The sequence below is a fragment of the Maniola hyperantus genome, chromosome 13 (genome assembly GCF_902806685.2).
Source record: "Maniola hyperantus chromosome 13, iAphHyp1.2, whole genome shotgun sequence".
Classification (NCBI taxonomy): Eukaryota; Metazoa; Arthropoda; class Insecta; order Lepidoptera; family Nymphalidae; genus Maniola; species Maniola hyperantus.
The window spans coordinates 1,284,766-1,307,238 of record NC_048548.1 but is presented as its reverse complement, the minus strand read 5'-3'; the positions used below and the strand labels follow the sequence as shown (position 1 = coordinate 1,307,238).

The 22,473-nt window shown below is 38.6% G+C and overlaps 1 protein-coding gene across 1 annotated transcript in view; it reads left to right on the top strand.

The window, feature by feature from the left end:
* The first annotated feature begins 8,180 nt into the window (after positions 1–8,180).
* Positions 8,181–22,473, top strand: part of LOC117987731 (uncharacterized) — a 54,109-nt gene continuing 39,816 nt past the window's right edge. Inside the window, exon 1 of the mRNA XM_069502810.1 lies at positions 8,181–8,395. The gene's annotated coding sequence lies outside the window, so the exon portion shown is untranslated. The remainder of the gene's footprint in view (positions 8,396–22,473) is intronic.

Here is a 22,473-nt window from a genome sequence, read left to right as displayed (position 1 = left end):
TTTTTGTAACTTTGGAGTGCTCTTACATGCGCGAATGGTAGTTTACTGTTTAACGATTTATAAAAACAGTCAAGTAAGAGTGGGAATCGAATGCGCAAATAATACTTGAACATGTTTAAAGGGAGTGAGAAGGGTTTGACCAGAGTCTACCACGCTGGCCAAGTGCGGATTGGCAGGCTTCACACACCTTTGAGAACATTACGGACAACTTTCAAGCATGCCGGTTTCCTCACGATGTTTTCCTTCGCCGTTAAAGCAAGTTATATTTAACTAGCTTACGCTCGCGACTTCGTCCGCGTGGACACACAAATTTCAAACCCATATTTCACCCCCTTAGGGGTTGAATTTTCAAAAATCCTTTCATAGCGGATGTCTACGTCATAATAGCTATCTGCATGCCGAATTTCAGCCCGATCCGTCCAGTATTTTGAGCTCTGCGTTGATAGATCAGTCAGTCAGTCAGTCGGTCAGTCACCTTTTCCTTTTATATATTTAAGATTAAGATTACTTAAACAAAAGTATTATCTAATCTCTTCTTACATTTTTAATTAAGGAAACCTCAGACATTCTTTTCTCCTTTGCTAAACCGAGCGTAAAGATAAGATACCGACTCTATCATTACCATGTAATGTACTGTTAGCCGAATCTATTCGGTTTGTTTCCATTATATAATAATAGCGGACGACAAATATAAAACATTAATTTGGGAATGAAAAGACGGAAGATCATATTTCATGGAGAAGTATGAAATTACTCCTGGTTAATAATACGCTTAGATAAAAAGATGTTTTTCAGCGCCGGCCGCTTAGATGTCATCACATGAAATTCGATCTTTCGCCGTAGACAGAGTGAGGGAACTCTGGGTTTCATCCCGAATCAACGATATTATGTTAAATATTAGGCTATGAGTGATTTGAAATCAAAGAAAAATAGGCGATTCATATGCTACCTAGCGTCAAATGTAGGAAATGCCTGCCAGTGACATCAAAGTCTCGACGTTGAAATGAAATGAAATTATTTTTATGGTGCCAACTATGAGTAACAATAAATGATGGTGCATTTATGGGTGGTCTCTTTCATATTTTGCCATTTATGTGTATGGCGCGTAAAATATGTGATTAAACTTTTGCTTACAATAAAAATTAAAAATAAATAGAGATGACACGGCAGCAAAATGTTGCAAATGGTTACACTTACAATATCAAAATGTCATAAATCAATAGTAATAATATTTATGTCAAATCCTACAGCTATCAAAAAAAATCTTTAACCCTATAGAAACATTGGTCAATTAAATAATCGAATATGGTACAAGTGCGTTATGTTACAAGTTCCCTAATTGTCGTGAAATTTGCCGTAGATCCTGTGCCACCTGCTCTCGTACAACGTCATTCCGCTGTCCGTCATGACGCTGCAATGGACACGCGCGCTTCATGCTAATCCCACGTTTAAACAATCGCGTGCCATCCCGCCAGACCTTTGTCCTTATAGGTTATACAAAGACGGCCTTATCAACGCTCGCAGAACAGCGGGCTGGAAAAAATATGTACAAGATTTCCTTTAAAATTGTAAAGAAAAACAAGTAGGTAAATAAGTTCCTATTAAAAAAGTACAGACCGCACTTATTCATAGCTAGCTGACCCGCCTCGGCTTTGCTCGGGTGGAATTTTTGAAAATCCTTTCTTAGTGGGTCTTCATCAACCGATAGACGTCTAAGTGCTGATTCAGCCTAAGATGAAGCGCGCGCTTGCCTAGAAGATGCCTATTCACTCTTGACTTGAAGATCCCATAATAAATTGGAGAGGTAAACAGAAGGGAGGGCTTTCCATATCCTAGTGGTTCCAATTAAAATCTGATCCCATAATAAATTGGAGAGGTAAACAGAAGGGAGGGCTTTCCATATCCTAGTGGTTCCAATTAAAATCTGATCCCATAATAAATTGGAGGGTAAACAGAAGGGAGGGCTTTCCATATCCTAGTGGTTCCAATTAAAATCTGATCCCATAATAAATTGGAGAGGTAAACAGAAGGGAGGGCTTTCCATATCCTAGTGGTTCCAATTAAAATCTGATCCCATAGTAAATTGGAGGGGTAAACAGAAGGGAGGGCTTTCCATATCCTAGTGGTTCCAATTAAAATCTGATCCCATAATAAATTGGAGAGGTAAACAGAGGGGAGGGGAGGGCTTTCCATATCCTAGTGGTTCCAATTAAAAATCTATCTATCTAAATGATGAATCGGGGCCAATTTTGTCCGTCTCCAATAGACATTTCTGCCAATTAGGGTTCAGGCCATAAATAAAAGTGTAACAATCGAGATAAGTATTGGCCTGGATTGGAGGTTTATTGCCTAACCCCACATCTATTTGGGAAGCTCGGTGGTGGAATACTAGATAGGAGTTCTTTCTTGGCGCGAACCCAACGTATTTGGCGAACGAAATATTATGCTCTCCCAGCTTGGATTATTGCATTTCTGAGTACACAATATATCTCATCTTCAAACTAAGCTATATCGTTTTTAGGGTTGCGTAATAAAACAAGGAATCCTTATAGCTTCGTCCAGTCAGTCTGTTCATCTATCACAGCCATTTCTAAATATTATATAAAAGGTAAAGGTGACTGGTCATGCAGATAGCTATTATGACGCAGACATCTGCTAAGAAAGGATTTTTGAAAATTCGACCTCTAATGGGGTAAAATAGAGGTTTGAAATTTGTGCAGTCCACGCGTACAAAGTCACGGGCATAAGCTAGTTAATTAAAAGGAAAAGATGACTGAGGGGCTATCTATCAACGCACAGCTCAAACTGCTGAAAGGATTGAGCGGTGTGGCATACAGAATATAGTTATTAGGACGTAGACATCCGCTAAGGATTTTTGAAAATTCAACCCCTAAGAGGGTAAAATAGGGGTTTTAAATTTAAGTAGTCCACGCGGACGAAGTCGGAGGCTATCGCCGCTCAAGATCACTATTTTAAGATTACGAATTTATTTTGCTAATAAACAGTTAATTGCGTTTTAAATCGATACCAAATGTAGGTAGGTGCTTTGTAAACGGTAAATTATATTCACCTTAATTACACGAAGGGGTATAAATACCGTTTATCTAGCAATTTCAGATGAAATTACAGCCTTAGTTAACACAGGATATCACGTTTATAGATCAATAATTGATCATAAGCGTATAAAACTTTTAATCATAGCCCCTAAAGTGCAAACATACTTTTAGTTAATGTAAAATATAGTACGGTCAAGTTAACCGCAGAAACGTTAGCTCCCTATGCGTGTTCTATCGCCTGTATAATGGGGAGTGCTCTGAGGAGCTTTTTGACCTCATTCCACCTTCTTTTTTCTACAACCGCACCGCGCGCCACCGTAAGGAATTTCACCCTCACCATCTGGGTGTCTGGTGCACTTCGACCGTCCGCTGCGCCAGATCCTTCTTTCCACGCACGTGCAAACTGTGGAACCAACTCCCATCGGCGGTGTTCCCACTAGATTATAACATGGGGTTATTCAAGGGGCGGACCAACAAATTCGTAAAAGGCCGGCAACGCATCGGCGGCTCCTCTGGTGCTGCAAATGTTCATGGGCGGCGGTAATCACTTAACATCAGGTGACCCGCCTGCTCGTTTGCTCGCTATATCTATTAAAAAAAAAAAAACTCTAAAAAATACTGGGTAAGGTAAGCCCTGGCTAACGCCACTTCAGCTTCGCAACCCGTTGAGCTCTGTCGGTTACTGTGGTACTGGTTCCCCTACTGATCTGCTCATTTCTGATTTGATCAGGGAAACTCCAAGTTTAGCTCTAACGACAATGGCACCGATTCTAAGCACAACCTTATTTTAGAGTAATCGCACCCTAACTATTGTAATATGAAAAGGACAGAAGCAGTTTGACATTTCTAAATTTAATTTTTAGATGGTAAAACCCGTGATTTTAGCACGCACTCGCGAACCTACTGTTTAAATTTGTATTGTGCACTAAAATTTTGAGTCTTTAAATGTGAAAGTCATGTTCCGTTCCTTTTTTAGCATTAGTAAAAAGAAAAGGATGCAGATACTCTAAATTTAGTTTAGAAAGAGACTAGAGAATCGGGGCCAATAATATCACGGATCCTATAACATATATAGACCTATAGGAGACCTATAAATACATATAAATCTTTTAAAAAAAAAAAAAAAAAAATTGTTAAGTCCACAGATACGTTTTAGGTACATACGTTATTGTTTCGTAGGAATGGTAACGGTGCATCCTGGTTGGCAATGCTAGAGGACAATGAAGCATGGCGGGCAGTGGTCTCCTTCTGTGAAACAGTAATGTTCAAGAAGGAGGCTGCCGAGCGGGTTCGCGAGGGAGCTGATCCTGCTCGAAGGCGGAGACATCAGGGCGGCGTTGATCAACGTCCTGATCCGTGCAACCAATAGTCCCTGGCGCTAGGATTTCGAGGTCACGAGTGGCTGCACTTTCTCCTGTGTCCAACGGGCGTCGCGCGAGAGAGGCACCGGCGGCGCGGCGTACGTTCTAGAGTTCCCGGAGCCTCTCAATAACGTGGTGGGGAGGGCCATCGAGGGGCTTTCATTGGGAAGAAATCCCACATAATAGAGCCTCAATAGCTCAACCGGTAAAGGAATGGACTGAAAACCGAAAGGTCGACGATTCAAACCCCGCCCGTTGCACTAGGAACAGGAGAGGAAAGGGGAGTATTAGTCCTTTAAAATGGCTAATATTCCTTAAAAAAAATCCCCCCATTTGGGTATCTTCAGAAGATTTCCCCCTCGAAAAAAAAAAACCGGCCAAGTGCGAGTCAGGCTCGCGCAATGAGGGTTCCGTACTACAGTCGTATTTTTTCGACATTTTACACGATAATTCAAAAACTATGATGCATAAAAATAAATAAAAATCTGTTTTAGAATGTACAGGTGAAGACCTTTCATATGATACCCCCACTTGATATAGTCACTCACTTCGAAAGTTGAAAATACTAATTATTAGTTCATGACCACAATTTGATTTTTTTTGTGTGATCTAACCCTAAATTGACGGTTTTCAGATTTTTCCCCAAATGTCAGCTATAAGATCTACATACTTGCCAAATTTCGTGGTTCTAGGTCAACGGGAAGTACCCTGTAGGTTTCTTGACAGACAGACAGACAGACAGACAGACAGACAGACAGACAGACAGACAGACAACAAAGTGATCCTATAAGGGTTCCGTTTTTCCTTTTGAGGTACGGAACCCTAAAAAGGTACGGTTACGGTATTGGTATAATAGCGGTATAATTAATAGATACAGCCTCCGCACTGAGAGCTCGCATTTGTCAGCCCAAATGCCAAGCTGAATCGATACGAATCTAAACAACGCAGCGTACCCTGGTCGTGAATAGTCTTGATACTAAGCTATATTCTCGGTAAAATTCTTACCATCATCATCATCATCATCGTTAACCGATAGACGTCCGCTGCTAGACATAGGTCTCTTGTAGGGACTCTGAGTTTATTATTTTTTCTTAAATGAGATACAAGTACCGAAATATTCATTAACAACCTCGTTTAGTTTAAAAGGACTCGGGTGGTGTTCCGTACTTTTAAAATAACTTCCGAAGTACCTTGAATACACTCATAACAATCTGATAAAAGTCCATTCAATGACTGATTGCAGATAGCGTTGAAATATCAAAAAAACTCTGTTTTGCCTCGTCCTTCCAATATTATTGGGCCGGCAATTCCTTTATTTCCGGCCTAGACAGTAAGATGTTATTAACTTTCTGTAACTATAATTCATAATGTACTTCCCAGATTACCTACGTCATTATTTTACCGTAAAATGAAATGGTAGGTAGTCGTTTTCAATAAAAAGTAACAAATTAAAGCAATAAACTGTGAGAATAGATTAATCGGTTGACCATAATTCTATTCTCCACATACTTAAAGTAGCAATATCACGGCTTAACCCATCTGAAGGGGCCATCGCACGCTTGTAATATTCAAAGATTAAGGTGATTAAAAGCAGCCCCCAATTGTATGAGAAAAACGTACTATTCATGGTTATCGTAATCGTCAACAAATTCTGTACACAATCGGGGGGCTGAACCACACTTCCCACTTGCACAAACCATATAATAATAAAAATAATGTTCTTCTCATTCCAGCCACGGCAGTTTCGTCAACGTAGAAGATATTATTATGATGCACCAGTGTGTACGCAAACACAGTGCCTTCCCTTACTCTCATAGTCTTATGGGATGGCAAACCAACACGAATGTGACTGAAGAGAAGTCGGCAGAATAGGCAGAACCGACGGTTTCGTATACTCTGCGAGGCACTGGAGTGTACCACCACTAACTTCTCAACTCCGGGCTGCTATACTGAGAAATTATACACAAAAAAACTTAATAACTTTTTTGGCCCAACTCGGGATTCATATTCGGGACCACGTCATAATCCCATAAAGATAGGCACTAGACTAAAGATTTGTATAAAAACACACCGAAAATTCACGCATACATCTATATTATTCTCACACATTCGAATTGATCACTTGATCAATTTGCCCAGCAGGTCGGTTGTTCGAACGATCGTTTCAGTCTTCGACAACAAAGTACATCGTACATCTCTAGCAATAGTGCTAATTCCATTACATTTTAGCATTTGTCTGCTGAAATGCCAAGCTGCAAGAATCTATGGGAATCCACTGTAGTCTGTAGCGGGAACGGATAGTCTTGATATTAGGTAAACATTGATTTATTTTGAAGTAGCTTATGCTACACACTGCGTGGACTACACAAATTTCAAACCTCATGGGGAGACAGCTGCAGATCGTCTCCCGACAGTACTTGCTGATCTTCATCGCTGGAGCCGTCACCAACAACAACGGGCTCTGCGGGCAGCGGTACGCGCGGCGCGCAGTCTTAAACGCGACGCGTGCGCGAACTGACTCCCTTGACAAAGGACCCCGGATGGGTTCGAAACTAGTCGGGCTAACGGAGACTACGTGAGTATAGCTGTTGAGAGACAGTTTTTATAAGGCTATTTTACAGCTTTATATTTGGGTACGGAATCCTGAAAAGAGGGCCGTTAGCGGTTCGCGGCGCGTTGGAACCACACGCTCCGCTTTCGTTTTGTCAAATTGCGCGCGGAACTCGATCATTAAAATCGAGAGCAAAATAAAATCGCTAATGAAAGCATCAACAGTCATTACTCCCGCCACAATTTATAAAGTCCCTACAGACGGGCACGACTTCCGACTCCAACTTGATTTAAACTTCACACGAGTCGAATTTTTCCGCATAGGGTAGTCGAAAATAACGTAAAATATGCGTGACAACAATCATGCAATGGATGGGAAGGTCCATGAAAAAAAACCGGCTAAGTGCGAGTCAGACTCGCGCACTGAGGGTTCCGTACTACAGTCGTATTTTTTCGACATTTTGCGCGTTAAATCAAAAACTATTATTCATAAAATAAATAAAAATCTGTTTTGGATTAGATTTTACAGGTAAAGCCCTTTCATATAAGACCCCACTTGGTATATGTAGTTATCTTACTTTGAAAATTAAAAATAAGTATAGGTTTTCTTGACAGACACGATGGACAGACGGACAGGCAGAGATCCTGTAAGGGTTCCTAGAAATGGTCTAGGTTGAAGCTCGTTTGGCTGCTTCACTTTTACCTTGATGAAGTAATATATAAGGACTTCAAGTAATTCGACTAGTCTGCATAATTTATACAGAATATGACAGAATAAACTCATGATATGCTTCTTCGTATTTTTCTTGTTTTATAATATATTTAGTATTTTTTTTAAATTACAAGGTGATTTTTTCATATTTATATTTTTAGCTTTAAGTTAACTGGTAATCCCGCACTCGCACACTTTTAAAAATGCATCCCAGTTTACCAGTAATTGGGTATACACTCTAATTTTTTCTCTCTGTGCATTGTAATTTTTATTTCATATGTGTATTATCTGTTGGCAAACCAATAACATAAAATTAAAATTAAACCATTGCTTTTTAACAGGCACCTACAAGTCTAGTTGAGAACCAAGTTGACAGCTGACTTATAACGAACTAACTACCCAGGTTGGAAGTACGTTGTATTTGGAAGTCGGCCACGTCTGTAGGAGGCTTACACATTTACCGAGTGTTACCGACAAAGTCGTTGAACGGGCACCTCACTATTCATTTTGTCTTTACCCACGACGCGAATCGCGATGCAGTCGCGGCACTAGCAATTCGAAATTTAAAAACTTTTTTTTCAACCGCGCGCCTTTTCCGTTTTGACAGCCTGTCCCCTTTTGTGGAGCTGTCATTTTCGCGCGCCATATTTTTTTTGTTTGTGATTTTTTTTGTCTGTGTTTTGTTTTTTCATGTTGATTGCTTTTTGAGGACAAGGGTGAGTTGTATTCTTCGTTATTTTTTTTAATTTTAAAAGTCAACTTTTTATTTAAAACCAAGTCGCCAAACAAATTAAATATCATTTTTGAGCCTTCAAACGAATAAAAAAATCTTAAGACCTTTAATTATGAAGGTAAAATGTAGATAAAATGTCGCAATAAAAAAGCAAGTTTTTGTAGGTAGATACAGTTTGATTGATGGTATATTTTTGCATAAATGTGTACTTACGAAATGTACCTAGGTAAGTACTTGTAATTTTATAGTGAGTATGTTGTATAAAGTTCACATTTCAAGGAATTTATTTGAGAAAAAATAAGCGTTTTATAATTTAGCTAAGTATAATAAACGAGAAGTAGATATGAATTCTAAATCATTTACTTCCGAGTTTCGAGTAGGTACGAGTTGTCTTCCAGCTACTTTCCCATAAAAACTTAATTAAAAAAAAACCGACTTCCAAAACCACTACAAAGTAAAAAATAACTTTTGTTTCTACACGTGTATGTATGTTGAAGTCGGGCGAGCTTCACGCTTTGATTTCAAGTTTCTTTTATTATACTCGCCCGACTTCATTCATACATAGGTACAACCCTCCTCCTTTTTGGAAGTCTGTTAGAAATGCTACAAACTTTCAGGATCTATAGAAAAAAAGATATTCTCCAAGACAAAGTCATTTATCAATACAATCGCTTTCCAACAGCGGAATGTTAGACTTTATTTCTTCTTCATCATCATCATGATCAACCCATCGCCGGCTCACAACTGAGCACGGATCTCCTCTCAGAATAAGAAGGTTGTGACCGTAGTTCACCTTGCTGGCCAAGTGCGGATTGGCAGACTTCACACACCTTTGAGAACGTTATAGAGTACTCTTAGCACAGAGAATTCAACCTCAAGAGAACGCATATACAAGGGTTTGTATGAAAACAAAATCGTATAAAATGTTAGCGGGGGACAGGGGAGAATATATTGTTATGATTGGTGGACTCGAAAGTCACGTAATCAAGACAATGTGCGGAATGAGGGTACCGAACGGGCGTGGGCCTAACTGCCTAAGCGTGGCGAACGGGGGTGTCCGGCTATTAGGCGTCTATACGTGGTGGTCTCTGACTCTCAGGCACATTTTCTATACCAACGCAGTATCCAAGTGTGAAGACCACCCACTAGATGGATGGAAGACAGCAGACGAGTCGCAGGGAGCGGCTGGATTCAAGCGGCGCAAGACCGTGGCGTGTGGAAGTCCCTACAAGAGACCTATCCAGCAGTGGACGTCTATCGGTTGATGATGATGATGATGATGACTGTAAGGACATAACAATCTGGTCTGCATTAATATCAAATGCCGATGAGAATCTTCAAGGATTTCGCGGTTGCATACTAAACCTACGCTTGCAATGCGATTGCTCTACAAATGTCAGAAATAATCTAGATTTAACGAGCAAGACATCGGTAATTTGAATATGCTAAGTAGATTCTAGAAGCTAGACTAAACTAAATTTAAAAAAAAATTGTTGATGCCTGCGACTCTATCCGCGTAGATTAAGGTTTTGAAAAATCCCATGGGAACTCCTTTATTTTCTAAGGACAGAAAGACAGACAATAAAGTGATCCTATAAGGGTTCCGTTTTTCCTTTTGAGGTACGGAACCCTAAAAATATGAGTAATATCCTAGATTTAGTATTTCGAACCTACATAAATCATTACGAAATGCCCAAAACTCTGAAACAAGTTTATTCGACAGGGGACTTTTGATACATTGTTTCGTCGCCTTTAATTACGCTTGTGTCGTCAAGAAAGGACCAAAGGGTTTCCGAAATATATCCCTTGCAATATGCCGTAAATCAGAAATATGAGCTATATTTACTTTTGACCCTTGTTATGTACTGGGCGCAAAAAACTACTTCTCTTCTATTATTATTATCCATACTATCCATACTAATATTATAAATGCGAAGTGTATCGCGGCCCAGCAGTTCAACCAATTTTGACGAAAATTGGTACAGAGTAAGCTTGCATCCCGGGGAAGGACATAAGCTACTTCTTATTCCGAAAAATCAAAGAGATCCCACGAGATTTTTAAAAAATCCACGCGAACGAAGTCGCGGATATCATCTAGTTTGTTAATATTACGTAGTTGTAAAACTGTGATTGGCTATGGTTAAATCTTTGATCTCCAATTTGGTGGGGCCCATTCTAAATTTCTGAAGTTATGTCTGTTTTAAACAATTAGGTACCTAATCGATAAAAGAACACATCGTGAGGATTTGTCCTTCAATCGCGCAAAGGATCAACTTGATTTTTTGAGTGACGTTACTACTTTACCCCAAAAAATTAAGCATTTCTACGTAATTACAAAAAACCTACTAATTCCACGTGGAGGAAATCGCGGGCATCATCTGGTAACAATACAAATTGTCTTCTAAAGTGGTATCTAAATATATTAAAGGTGTCTGACTGACTGATTTATCAACGCATAGCTCTAACTACGTACTGGACGGAGATATCTAGACGTAGACATCAATTATTAAGAAGGGATTTTTGAAAATTTGCCCACTCAGGGGTAAAATGGGGGGTTGAAAATTGTGTAGTCCACGCGGACGAATTGGCGGACATGAGCTATGTAGTTTTAGTATATAAATAAACTAATTGAAAGTATATTGCGTTGCTAACCGTACCAACCTAATAATATTGGACTTCGATAAATTATCGAGTGCCCACTAAACTGCGAGGCGGTAATCGAAAATGAAATATTTAGCAAACCCATAAAACGAAAGGTCGTCGGCTAACATAATAGTGGGCTTAGCTTAATAATATGAGTATGGGTATTATTAAGAGAAGTTTCCCTAGTGCGCTCCCCAGCGCCGTCCCCATACAAACGTCGTTTGATTGTCCTTTGAATATGAACTAATCAAACACAATTAAAATAATTTAGATACGTTCTACAAACCAATATTTTATATGTGTCTAAATTTCCATGAAAATGCTTAGTTGTAAAAAAATTAAAAATCCCGTGGGAGCTCTTTGTTTTGATTTGATTTTCTTGATTTTCCGGGATAAAAAGTAGCCTATGTCCTCTCCAGGTCTTTATTTATACTCATGCAAAAAATGACGTCAACCGTTGTGACGTGATTGAAGGACAAACCAACAAATCAACAGACAAACACACTATAATAAGGGTTGATTTTACACACTAAAAATAGAATATGTCTTCGCCCGAAAAGGTTTTGGCATATTCCACAACACACGAGCTCATGTGGTCCACAACGCCTTCCAAGTGCAGATTAGCAGAGGGGAATTGAATACCGAAAGTGTTTTCGTTTTATGCTAACTGTACTTCATCATCATCATCATGATCAGATCAACCCATCACCGGCTCACTACATAGCACGGGTCTCCTCTCAGAATGACAAGGATTGGTAGACTTTACACACCTTTGAGAACATTATGGAGAACTCTCAGGCATGCAGGTTTTCTCACGATGTTTTCCTTCGCCGTTAAAGCAAGTGATATTTAATTAATTAAAACGCACATAACTCCGAAAAGTTAGAGGTGCGTGCCCGGGATCGAACCCCCGACCCAGAGGTCTGATCAGTACTCGTAGTACAAGATTTTACGTCTCACCAAACCAAACCAAATTCGAGAGTCGAAATACTTCCGCGTTACAGTAAACTGGATCTTAAAAGCCTTGTTTTAAAGCTCAAGTTTGTCTACACTTCTACAGCCAGCGCTCCAAGCGGAAACATTGCGAAATTAAAATCAGTGGCATTGAATATTTGACTTCAATTCAAGGCTGTTTAGGTCCATTTTACTGTAACGCGGAAGTATTTCGACTCTCGAATTTGGTTTCGTTTGGTGAGACGTAAAATCTTGTACTATGGGTACAGAGATCAGAAGGCGGACGTCCTAATTAGCCATTAGGCTATCATTGTCATTTCATTGCATTGCCAATAAATAAGATAGTTTGAAATGAAATATTGAGGTTTATAATGTTAGCCTTTCAAGAAGTAATCAGCAGTTAAAGCACAGGTCAAAAGCTCGGTCTAAGCACTTAAGTATGAAAGTTAATACCAACCTATGACTAGCAGACCCGCCCCGGCTTCGCTTGGGTGTGTGCGAAGTGTGAAACAGGTTCGCGCACCTAGGGTTCCGTATTACAGTGGTATTTTTTCGACATTTTGCATGATACTTAACTCAAAAACTATGATGCATAAAAATAAATAAAAATCTGTTTTAGAATGCACAGGTGAAGCCCTTTTATATGATACCACACTTGATAATATAGTTTTCTTACTTCGAAAATTGAAAATACTAATTATTAGATTATGACAACAATTTTTTTGCGTGATGTAACCACAAATTCACGGTTTTCAGATTTTTCTCCCATAATGTCAGCTATAAGACCTTACTGCCAAATTTCATGATTCTAGGTCAACGGGAAGTACCCTGTAGGTTTCTTGACAGACCGACAGACAGACAGACAACAAAGTGATACTATAAGGTTTCCGTTTTTCCTTTTGAGGTACGGAACCCTAAAAATTAATTCACAAAAGGCTAATAAAATTCCAATCATGTTTATTATTTCCTCTATGTCTAAAATAAAGTGGCGCAAAAACACTAATTTCCTCTCTAGTGCAACTATTCATAACAAATGACACAGCATTAACAACAATAACCGAGGTTTTAATTACAAACGCCCACTTCAATGTGTAAGGTTAATTGCACTTCGGATGCGAATTTGTATCGTTCGTAAACGTACGAATAATAATCGTACGAATTGAGTGCGCTCACTGAATAGGTAAACGGATTTCTACGTCAAATAGGCTGTGTTCCGATGATATCGCTTTCGTGAAGTCCTCTTTAGTGTGTAATCTAAATATATAAAAGGAAAAGGTGACTGACTGACTGACTGACTGATCTATCAACGCACAGCTCAAACTACTCGACGGAAGATAGCTATTATGACGTAGGCATCCGCTAAGAAAGGATTTTTGAAAATTCAACCCCTAAGGGGGTGAAATAGGGGTTTGAAGTTTGTGTAGTCCACGCGGACGAAGTCGCGAGCATAATCTAGTCTAAATATACAGGGTGTAACTAGAACGCTAGCAAAAACTTAATAATCATTTATTTATTTTGCTCATTATTGTTATAATACTTGAACAAAATCCAATACCAATAACCATTTGCTTCATTTTATAGTTTTAGTGATTTAGTATTTTTCATACCCGCAATGTATAGCGCGCAAAACTGGGGTCAGTGCCCCGCCTACGACGCGGCATTGACTCCGAGTGGCCTACTCACGCAACGTTCGTTGTCCTACGTGACAGTCAGATGTTTTGTTTGCAATATATCGAAAACTTTTACAGAATTATAGGTTTTTTTTTCTCGTTCTTTTTTGTGGTATCATATCAGTAATCATCAGTAATATCACCTGTCTTCATTTTTTCAGTGTTCTGGTTACACCCTGTATAAGAGGAAAAGGTTACTGCCTGACTAACTGTAACACACATCATGTAATCATCGCACAGCTCAAACTACTAGTATAGATAGAGGGATCTTACTGAAATTTGGCATGGATATAATATTCCGATAGCTCTTACGACGTAGACAATCGGATAAAAAAAGATTTTTGAAAATTCAAAAATAGGGGTTTCAAATTTGTATAATCCACGCGGATGAAATTGCTGACATAATCTTTGACTTATATATTACTTCGTATGGAGAGGGCTATTGAACAAACAAAATGGCACCGACTCAGTGGTGCTTTAGCACCAATGACGTGAATGACGTCTGGATTTCAAACGAGTCGTTCATTAGTATCTAAGAGGTGGCGCTGATTTATTTGATTCCTAAACCGTGCAATATTTTGGTCGCTTGACCATATCTTGTCATTTATATCGATGTATAAGCTAACGAATAAATAATCTGTATATCTTGTTATATATATATGAGCCTCAATAGCTCAACCGGTAAAGGAGTGGACTGAAAACCGAAAGGTCGACGGTTCAAACCCCGCCCGTTGCACTATTGTCGTATCTACTCCTAGCACAAGCTTCACGCTTAATTGGAGAGGAAAGGGGAATATTAGTCATTTAACATGGCTAATATTCTTTGAAAAAAAAAACTTCAAAATATTATTTCTAACTCGGAAATTGCGGCAACTCGATCCTTGATCCACAAATATTTGTGTCCATAAACCAATTCTAAGTAAATCCATTTTTAAGTCAGCAAAGATTTCTACAACTTCTATCTATTTAGTAGGTACCTAACCCTCAGTGAGAATCAAATTAATAGAGCTGGTATGTGGCACTTCGTTTTTGGTATTTGGTTCATTAAAGCCAGCCTTGAGACAGTCGCCCGGATGGTATTTGACATTCTCAAAAGTTTGCGTTTTACGAGCACTGCTGTATCGTTAAATGGTACGTACCTACTGTAATCCGCACAAAGCTTTATTTGCGTCCACGCGCGACGAAAGGCCGCGGTAGCGGCAGCGGGGAAAAAAAGACTACAAAAAGGACAATGACAGAATTTATATAGAACCGTGACCCATTTTATTATATAAATTTTTCTCTCCAAGGAACCATCCTCGTACTTCAAGGAATATTAAAAAAAAAGAATTAGTGAAATCGGTTCAGCGGTTCTCGAGATTTGCGATGAGCAACACATTTAGTGATTCATTTTTATATTATAGAAAAGTTGTTTACACGTATGCTTTATGGAGCATTGTTGCTGTTTTATCACTGACTAGCTGATCCCCGCGGCTTCGCCCGCGTGGTTTTATGTTTTTAAAGATCCCGTATAGCCTATGTCACTCAGGAATAATGTAGCTTAATACTGGTGAAAGAATTTTTAAAATCGGTTCAGTAGTTCCAGAGATTACCCCCTACCTCCTCTACTACCTCTTTATAATATTACTAAACTCCCCTCCCGCACGCGCACCCCCGCCTTGGTGACGCCCACTTCGCAACGGGCCGTGCAGCAGAAATCGTAATATTTTAATTTCGCCATAACTTCAAAACCAAACGTCCAATTTTAATCATTCAAAGACCAAATATTATCTCCATAAACTGTTCTTAGTGATGAAATCATTTATTTTGATAAGGATTAATAGCATGAGTAAAATAAACGCGTTTAAATGTAGTCCAAAAAAAATTCAAGATTTTTAAATAAAAAAATGGTTGCTGTGCCTCACTCGACATAGATGGGTATAGTGTGTCGCGGACTTTTTTGTAGATATTTATAAGATCTACAATTAATTAGAACATTTTATGGTTCTATCTTTTATAGTTTAGGCAGCGTACGCAAAATAAGTAACTTTTCTGGTTGATTTTTTACACCTTGTGTCCGAAAAACCCAAATATCTTACGGAACCCTATTTTTTTCCAAAATAAAATATAGCCTATGTTACTCGTGGATAATGTAGCTTTCGAATGGTGAAAGAATTTTTAAAATCGGTCCAGTAGTTTTTGAGCCTATTCAGTACAAACAAACAAACATACAAACCAAGTTTTCCTCTTTATAATATTAGTGTAGATAACTAAACATAGGATTTAACACCTCTAGAACTAGAGACAGACAGACAGACAACAAAGTGATCCTATAAGGGTTCCGTTTTTCCTTATGAGGTACGGAACCCTTTTTTTTCCTACCATAAAGCACCATTATAAAATGGCAGCTTTATTACTACTACCATCTAGCCTATGGGCTAATAAGTAATATTATTCTAGCTTAAACTTCTACTTATGATTAATTTTTAAATCTAATTTATAGTCCAATAACTGTCCCTAGTTTATTCTAACACGTACTTACAGTTCACTGTGTTCTTGTGACCTAGAAAAATAAAATAGCACAAGCACTATTACACAAACGCTGCACTTATGTACTTTTTAACACTAATTCGAACGGCTTGGTTCTTTTGAGCCTCCTTTTGATGTCCATGTTATCTAGAAGCTTCACAGCCTCCAAATTAACATGATGGCGAAGTCGATGTTGGTGAGCTATACGAGTACGGAACCCTGAAAACCCGCTATCGCTTATGATTTGAACATTGGAAATAGCGTAATGGATTTAAGCTTCATCGATTACGATGATACGTTGAAATGAATCATTGTGACCAATACACGACAACTCAGTCATTTAACGTCGTATTTACAACCAATTTATGTTTTACAAGAACGCAAATCCAAATTGAAATGGGTAAATATTAATAAGGAAGGTTGATAAATATGAACCAACTAGCTTATGCTCGCGACTTCGTCCTCGTGGACTGATCGCCCGTGAACGGGCCCTCTTTATCGGGTCGAATCAAAACTTAAATTAATTTTTTTTTTGAATGTGTTATTTTTTTACGATTATGTTTTATAACGACTTTTTTTCACTCTATTATAGAAAATATCTACAATTACAGTTAGAATCGTAAACATGCATTTATTTTGAAGAAGTATTAATTAAATATAACCTCAATATCAGCAATATAAAAAATAAGATTTCTTTATAACCAGGGTGAATAAATAGAAATCGTTTGCAGAATATAAAGAGTTAATTATTTGTCTACAAAATAAAATTAAAACCATGGTGACACAACAATTATATTAGGGGGGGCCCAAAGCTCCTAAGAAAATGGGCAATCTCTTTTCAAACACCTATTGAATTTTCAAAAATCCTTTCTTAGCGGATGCCTATGTCATAATAGCTATCTGCATGCCAAATTTCAGCCGAATAAGTTGAGCTGTGCGTTGATAGATCAGTCAGTCAGTCAGTCAGTCAGTCACCTTTTCCTTTAATATATTTTGATACAGTAATATTACAAGTGCTTACTTATTGCAATAATACAATTAAGTTCTATAATATTATCGTGACCATCTATAATAAGTTAATATTTTTTTTATAATATTGTTATTTATCTAGCAAAGGACGAAGTTTTTTATAAGAGCTCAAAAGTTTTAAAAATGTGTTTTGAAAAAAAAATTAACGTAAATCTCTTCGTAGATGTACCAAAATTTTTTTCACGTTTTGTGGAAATTCTACCCCAATAAGCGTTAAATAAGGGATGAAAATAAGTAAAATCTGTGATTTGTCAAGTTTTATCCATGAAGTATTTGCGCTTTTGGTTAAAAAAGATGAAATAATCATAAAAAATTATGAATTAGGTATTTCGGATTTTTGGAATTTCATGGGGGTAAAGACCTGAAAAATGGTATGGGCTTATCCTGAAAAATCATAGAGATCCCATGGGATTTTTTAAAACCTAAATCCAAACGGGATGAAATCTCTATCTTCAGTCATATTTCTTATTATATTATGTACGTAGATACTAGATACACACACTCAAGCAGATTTTCTTACTTGTGAAATGTAATTCCTTCTCACGGAACAGAAAAATTTCTGTTCCGTGTTCCTTCTACACTTCACGTTGTTTGCCAAATACACACGTACAAATACATTTTTGCAAACAAAAAAAAGTGGCCACGGTGATAAGGACAAAACATAATCATTTTGTCACGTTCTAATAAGAGCTGAAATGCATTTAGCTATCTCGCTTTAACTGTAAGTGCCACAATAGGGCTACTTCTAATAGTCCTTGTTCTGAGATGTAAGGCAACTAGAATACCTACCTGTCCACTCTGCCCTGGATGTACTTAGGTACACGGATTTCAACTGCACTTACAAGCGAATAACGAGCATTTAGAAAGTGGGTAACCAGTTCAAATTCCGATTGAGACGTATTGATACGAGACGCCGATAATTGCTTATTTCTGCCCGATTTGGCTATCTTTATCGGGTTTAAGTAGTGGTCTCGTGATTTTGAATTGCCTTTGAGGATTAAGTTTAAAAAAAAAACAAAAAATTTCAAGCCTTTTATAAAGCGTAAACTTATTGAAAAATCCTATTACAATGTAAAGGACTATTTAGGCGGTGTTCCCACTAGATTATAACATGGGGTTATTCAAGAGGCGGACCAACAAATTCCTAAAAGGCCGGCAACGCATCGGCGGTTCCTCTGGTGCTGCAAATGTTCATGGGCGATTCATGGGAAAAGGTGACTGACTAACTGACTGACTGATCTATCAACGCATAGCTCAAACTACTAGACGGATCGGGCTGAGATTTTTCATGCAGATAGCTATCATGACATAGACATCCGCTAAGAAAGAATTTTTGAAAATTCAACTCCAAAGGGGGTGAAATAGGGGTTTGAAATTTGTGTAGACCATGCGGACAAAGTCGCGAGCATAAGTTTGTATAATTATACGCCAAGAGTCATGAATTAAAATGTCACAGATAAATACCATAAATGCATTTAATAATAAATTATGCACATTATACGAAATTATGAGAAACTGATACGGATAGGTCGACTGTTACCCGTTACCCGTTACCCGCCTGTCACGGTAACCGCAGCTTCCGTGACCGATATTATTGGCCGCAAGTGTAATTAGGTACATTCCGACCATTCCAGCCAAAATCTATATACAGGGTGTAACCAAAACTTATTATTGTTATACTACCTAAACACGAGCTGTGCGTTGATAAATCAGTCAGTCAGTCAGCCAGCTTTTCATCCATACCAATATTATAAATGCGAAAGTGTGTCCGTCTATCCGTCTGTCTGTCTGTGTGTCTGTCTGCTAGCTTTTCTCGGCCCATCCGTTCAACCGATTTTGACAGAATGAATTGAATTTGTAACAGAGATAGCTGGCATCCCGGGGAAGGACATAGGCTACTTTTTATTCCGGAAAATCCAAGACTTTCCACGGGATTTTTGAAAACCGAAATACACGCGGACGAAGTCGTGGGCATCATCTAGTATTATATATACGTTTAGATTTAGATCATATCAGAAGTCCATAGAAGAACCAACTTTCCACTCGGTAAGTATTAGTCGCACTTTCGCTGTGGTGTAAAAATATTAATTTATAATATTGTTTGCAAAGTTTGAGCATCAGCTGGTACTTTGCAATAGCATAATAATATTTTAAAACAAAAAGGTAAAACATGAAAGCTTTATAAGCAGCTTATATACGCCCACAAAGTTAAGTGAAACGAAATTACCGAAACAAAAGCTGTGTCAGTCTAGTGGTTAAGGCCTCGGCCTCGGATTCGGGGGTCCAGCGGCTCGATCCTGAGCACACATCTTTTTAGGGTTCCGTACCTCAAAAAGAGAAACGGAACCCTTATAGGATCACTTTGTTTTCTGTCTGTCTGCCTGTCTGTCTGTCAAGAAACCTACAGGGTACCCGTTGTCCTAGAATCATGAAATTCGGCAGGTAGGTAGTTCTTATAGCTGACATTAGGGGAAAAATCTGAAAACTGTGAATTTGAGGTTACATCACACAAAAAAAATTGTGGTCATAAACTAATAATTAGTATTTTTCAATTTTCGAAGAAAAAAGTATCAAGTGCGGTATCATATGAAAGGGCTTCACTTGTGCATTCTAAAACAGATTTTTATTTATTTTTATGCATCATAGTTTTTGAATTATCGTGCAAAATGTCGAAAAAATACGACTGTAGTACGGAACCCTCATTGCGCGAGCCTGACTCGCACTTGGCCGGTTTTTTTTCATTCAGATACAAGTTAGCCCTTGACTGCAATCTCACCTAGTGGTAAGTGATGATGCAGTCTACGATGGGAGCGAGCTAACCTGGAAGGGGTATGTCAGTATTTATTAAACAAATTCCCCTTTGGTTTATATGCGGCATCGTACCGGAACGCTAAATCACTTGGCGGTACGGTGGTAACTAGCCACGGCTGAGGCCTCCTACCAGATTAGACCACAAATTATAATATTTCAAACCCCTGCCAGGAATCGAACCCGGGACCTCCCACTAATAAGACCACAGTGCATACCACTGCGCCAGGGAGGTCGTCTTCTAACTTTTCGGAGTTACATGCGATTTAAATATCACTTGCTTTTACCATACTATTTTACATTCTGTGCTTTTACTAAGCAAAACATTTGAAAGACATCTTGTGCTTTAATCACCAAAGCTTTTTGAATGCGAAGTCAATTGAATCGAGTACCAGAAAGCCAGAAAGCTTCTTTGAGTTAGTTACTAGAGCTTTGGAAGAAATATGGCTTCGGTCTTTGGAAAGCTATAAATACCCCGTTCACTTGGTTTAAGCGATTTTCAACTCTGCTTTGATCTTTGCCGCTGTTAACGGCTAGATCTTAACCTCTGACCACAGAATTATAAGTATCGAATAGAAATGATAGGTATCTATTACAGATTCACATCCATACAGAAATTCGAAAACACAATATATCTCTAGCATCTAAAGCATATCTAAATATATAAAAGGAAGAGGTGACTGACTGACTGATCTATCAACGCACAGCTCAAACTACTGGATGGATCGAGCTGAAAGGCATGCATATAGCATCCGCTAAGAAAGAATTTTTGAAAATTCAACCCCTAAGGGGGTGAAATAGGGGTTTGATATTTGTGTAGTTAACGCAGACGAAGTCGCGGGCATTAGCTAGTAATATATAAATAAAAGGATTAAATGACTGAATGAATTTCAACGTATGCCACTGTCTAAAAACGAGATTTTGCATGAAGGAATCTATAACAAGGAAACCCACAAAGAAAATTACCATAAATCCATACTAATATTATAAATGCGAAAGTGTGTCTGTCTGTCTGTCTGTCTGTCTGCTAGCTTTTCACGGCTCACCCGTCTAACCGATTTTGATGAAACTTGTTACAGAGATAGCTTGCATCCCGGGGAAGGACATAGGCTACTTTTGATCCCGGAAAATCAAAGTGTTCCTGCGAGATTTTTAAAAACCTAAATCCACGCAGACGAAGTCACGGGCATCATCTAGTCCAAAAATAATTCAGCCAATCACAACAATAGTTGAGCTTGTAATAATGATTGATACAGTTTTGCCGCAATCGACCTGCAGTTTTTATTATAATTGTTGTTTACTAAACCACAAAATAATCAGTAAATTCAATCAACGCGTAAATACCTACCTTACAATGTTTTAACAATCTTAGTTATTTTTCTATTAGATTACATCAAGAATTTTTATTGGCATATATATACGTGAGGTGTTTTTAGATATTATACGTGTCAAATCCCACGAAAGAAAATAATAGTCAATACGTCTGTATATTGGCACAACATGTAATAATTCAAAAAAATCAAAAAACGACTGTCAATGTAAAAAGAACCAAAAAAGAAAAAGTAAAAAAAAGTATGGCGCCATTTTTTTTTTTTTATTATAGCCAGTGTCTGCCCGATCACTTAGAGAAACTCCAAGCATAGCTGTTTCCAGTACCCGCTGAGTGACTCTCTGCTCCGAGTTTTCTCACAAGGACCAAGTTAGCGACCATGTCTCGGATCCCTATGTGATCCGGAGCTCTGAGGAATTTTCTCGAAGCTTTCCGAGTCAAGCTGCGCCTCATCGACCCGAGTAACCTGCTAGGAGCCTGCGGATATTCTGTGCCTGCGGTCTCACGTACAACGAACAACTACGTCTAAGTACGGAAAAACTCAGGACTAAGATGACGTTACGCTGCGCGGTAAGCGAAAGAAATTCAATAAATCACCCACTGCGCAAGTTCAAGGTCAACGTTCTTTTTCCTGACGGTAACTGTACGTCCGTCTTTGTGCTTCCATGCATTTACGGAGGTGAAACCGCCTGTATGTGACAAATCAGTCAGTTATTGAATCATTGCGGTCGCACGACCTTCCGCAACAAAGAAAGTGACTGGATGACAAGGAATGTACTCGGGCGAATCATAAGGCTAAAGGAAATATCCATGACGTCATGCTGTGACGTATTTAAATTCGCACTTGAGAACTAAAATACTGTATCAAGGTTTTAGTAGAGTAGACATTTTTTTATTGGCCGACACGATATCGATATAGTTATCGTCGCCGATATAGACCCCTGGGCACTGAAATATATGGAGTGGGCTGGGATGCTTTTTCACTGACCAACACGATACCGATATATCGTTTCCGACACGTTGCTGGGGAGGACATGTTGGTACCAAGTCCATTCCCCATTGAATCGTCCCGATAATATGAAGGACTAGGTCATTGAAGCTACGTAGCATTATTTTTAA